Below are 4314 nucleotides of genomic sequence, written 5' to 3' on the forward strand. Positions count from 1 at the left end.
AGCTAAGAGCACAGCGGATATTGAAGTTGGTAGGAAGAGTAATGATCATTGTATTCAATGTAGCCCTTTCCCATGTAAATTAACATTTTCAATTTTTGTAAACATCTATGGGGTCTTGTCATTTACAGACTACCATCCTATTAAATAAAGTTGAGCTTTTATCCAATTGTTTCTACTCTTATTTATTTCAGCTAAATAAAATTGAATTTTTATGATGATAATTTTGAAATAAATTAATAAATAAAAATCATTTTTCTTAAATAAGAAAAGCAATTACTTTAAAGACAATTGATTTCAATAAGGAATATCAACAGCAATCTGAGAACAGGTAAGTCTTGACAATGCGGAGCCTCATTTGTCTTCCCCAAGCAGTTGGTTTGTTGATAATTCCCAATGATTCATCATTTGTCCCTAGTAGAGTTGAACTGGTGGTCAGTCCCTTTTGCAAACCATTTTTTTCCAACTGAGTTGTAGGCTCGCATCCTCAGCAATTCGCCTAGATCCTCCGTGCAGAGTTTTATCTCTTGTTCTCCCCTACGGAGTTCAACCTCAAATACGGCAATGTTGATTTTGAGCTGTATCTGATTTGGTCCCCAGCGAGGTTGTCTCCCATTTGATATGGTGTTGACCTAAAATTCCACGCAGAGTTGACAATTTAGATCCTCAGTAGATATTTTCTCCTTCCCTAGCCAAGATTGAGTTACTCAGAGCCAAATGATTGGTGTTCATCCCGAGCATCTTTTCTCTAGTTGGTGTTTCCATCTTGTTGAGATTAGCCGAGTGTTGCAGTGGTGATTCAAATATGTGATATTTCTATCCTCTATGATAGTTTTGTCAGCATAATCATCAAACATAGGTATATTCATGCATAAAACACAACATCAGATATTTCATTATGCATCTTTATTGCATTTGATTCCTTATTTTTGATCCCCTGCTACGGTGATATTATTTCCCTATACGGGTTTAGTGCGTCTGTCGTCTCTCAATAGTAGAGTGTCAGCCCATTAAGCAGAAAGAATTTAACCTTTCTCATTTCCCCACTGAGTTATTTCCTCGTGGATGATTATTGTTTCAGTTTCCTCCCTAGTTAATTATCTGGATGGAACCATTCCCCTTGAGTTATATCCTTATTGGGTTGAGTCTTTGTTTGACCATTTCTTTCTAGTTATTACCTAGATAGATGTTTTGGTCCCCTGAGAGTCTATTACCCAGTAATTGGTAATATTTCTTCTCAATTTTTGAGTACTTTACTTTTGCCCAATACCCGGTAAATGTAATTTACTTCCTTTGTTTTCCCCAACGGGTTCATTTTGACGATTCCCCCAGAGAGTCTATCCTTGATATGTTCATCCTAACTGATGACGGATATTCTCCCTTTTTGGTTTTCTACTCAGTAAAAAGGTAGTTGTAATCCCTATTTCATTCCCTAGAGAGTTACTCATTGATATGTTCATCCTAACCGATAACGTGTTTTTCTCCTTTTTGGTATTCTATCCAGTAACCGGTAGATATAAATCATATTTCTCCCCCTCAGAGTTAATCCTTGATATGTTCATCTTAACCGATGACAGATTTTTCTCCCCTTTGCGGTCTTCTGCCTAGTAACCGGTAGTTGTAAATCCGGCTTCCCCCCCATTGAGTCTATCCTTGATATGTTCATCCTAACCGGTGACGGATATTCTCTCTTTGGTATTCTATCCAGTAACTGATAGATATAATTCCTACTTTCTCCCCAACAATCTATCCTTGATATGTTCAACCGATGACGAATATTCTTCCTCTGAGTCTATCCTTGATATGTACACTTTAATCGTTGATGGATATTCTCTCTTTGGTCTTCTGCCTAGTAACCAGTAGTTGTAAATCCTATTTGATGTTTTCCCCAGCAGGTTGTTCTTACCCAGTAACCGATAACGAATACACCTCTTTATCCTTAGTGAGTCATCCTTGATATGTTTACCCTAACCGGTAACGGATGTCCCTCTGTCAGAGTATATTATCTTCCTACCCAGTAATCGGTAATAGATAATATATTTCTGGTACTCCTGTGTTGAAGATCATTCTTCCCCAGTTGAGTTTGATTCAGGTATTTCAGCTTTGTTCTGATTTACCTGTTTCCCCCACAGAGTTTTCCCTCTTCCATAGACTGAGTCCTTCCATTGATTTATTTTCATGGAAATTCCCCTCGTGTATCCCGTAGTTTTTAAGTCATAGCCTAGCCTACACACAAACCTTTTATCCCCAGAGTCTCTGTTTCCCTAGTGAGTTTTCCTTATGGAATGTAATATGCTCCTATGGACTTTCAATCTCCGGATTCTTTTCCTTTGTGGCAATATTTTCCCCATAGAGATTATTTTTTTACATTTCATATCATATGCATCATGAGGTCTCTTAGGGACCAAAATTTGTTTCTAGATGTTGTTATTTAAGTCCATTCTACTGAGTTAATATGAAGATTTTAATCTTCACATCCTCAGTTAGAATGTCCTTAAATAGGGGCATCTATAAGACCATAATTTTGACCCTAAGATCCCTTATGCTATCTCATCATATGCATTGGAATTGGGATCACACCTTGGCATCCTCCTTACCCCTCATTCATTGGGTTTAGATTGGGAGAGGTCACCAAGCACATTTGATTGTATCATACTTTGTTTTTCATTATTTACTAACCAAAATACCAAAAGTATGTCCATGTATAGTTTGTTGCTTTTGTAGGTAGTGTGTGAGTTCACCCATGCTCCATCAAGCTCATATCTAGGGATTAATACCCTCAATGAAAGGAGGCCAACCAAGAGATGGTTTACATTGACTCTAGACATTATTTATGTGTCCCCGTGATCTTCACGTTTCGTTTTGATCAAGAAATCATCAAGAGTTTGAAGTTTGTTTGCATTGGAAACCCTAATTCATCTAGATATCTTGTGTGACTTTCGCAACAAATTTCTTCAACATTTGATCAAATATTTCAAGGGATACTTCATATTACACATATATGATCCTCCGTGAGTCCCAAAGGTCAATAGATTGTCAAGTTAGCAAGTTGGTTCATGGTGGTTAACTAGAGAAAGTCAACTGGTCAAAACTAGGGTTCCCTAGACCCTATCTCCTACAACTTTTGTCATATCAAAATGATTCCAAGAGAAACGTTACTCATAGTGACATTACACATAAATTTCATGTTTAAGTCAAGAGCTAGTTTGGCTTTTAAAGTCATTTTTTATGGTGAAAGATTATAGGTCATTTTGTTTGAACCCTAGTTAGGAGGTCAACTTCCAAAGACCATAACTTGCTCACTTTTTATAAGATGAAAGTCATTCAAGTTTCATGATCAAACTCAAGGTGTATTTTTCAATTTTGATGTTTGGAAGAAGTTCAAATTCAACTTGAAAATGCATGTGCCAAGAGGAAACATTATAGGTCATTTTGGGTCATTACCATTGAACAAGTGATTTTCCTCAACTTCTAAAATGCATAACTCCTTCATTCCAAATCCAAATGAGGTCAAAGTTGTGACCAAATTGAATAGGTTTTAAAGATCTACAACTTTTATGAAGGAACATTTTCCATTAGAAGCCCATAGCAAAAGTTATTCAAGGTGGAAGAAGTGAACATTTGACTTAGTACTTAGAAAATTTTCAAACATGTTTGATTTTCCAAACTTCCACCTCAAAATTTATTCTGATACAATCTTCAAATGGAAACATTTTCAACATCAAAGTCGTTCCCCTTGATCTTACCTTTCCAAAAAGTCCAAGATCACCTCAGTTGGCCAAAGAATGAAGGACTTACGCATGAGTTCTTTTCAAGGAACCAATTGGATGATTTTCACCTTCACGTTTCAAACTCAAATGCATGGCCACATGACATGATTTCAGCATGATTCTCAAGCAACTCCGAACCTGAATACATCACTTGATGGGCCTATCACATGCCTATGCAAGCATACAATGAGAAATGCTTAATTTGGAAAAATTTGGAAGTGTATGGAAATGAATCACATTGTCTATAAATACAACCCCTCATGCTCAGAATTGAGGACCTCATGCCCAAGCTTTGAACCTACAATCCAAACCCTCACCATTAAAGGATAATCTTGAAGGTTTTCATTTGAAAATCGAGCTTCAAATCTCATTCTATTTTGAGAATGAAACTCCAAGAGTCCAAGCCATTTTCTGATCTTAATCACTTCCTACAAGCTTCTGAAACCAAGCCAAGCACAATTGGGATCAAGATCAAGCAAGGTTGAAGCTCCCTCGAAGGTAATTTTTTAGAATTTTCATCTCTTCGATTCTCCCTCAATTCTTCACC

Source organism: Lathyrus oleraceus, chromosome 7 (genome assembly GCF_024323335.1).
Source record: "Lathyrus oleraceus cultivar Zhongwan6 chromosome 7, CAAS_Psat_ZW6_1.0, whole genome shotgun sequence".
In the NCBI taxonomy this organism is placed as follows: Eukaryota; Viridiplantae; Streptophyta; class Magnoliopsida; order Fabales; family Fabaceae; genus Lathyrus; species Lathyrus oleraceus.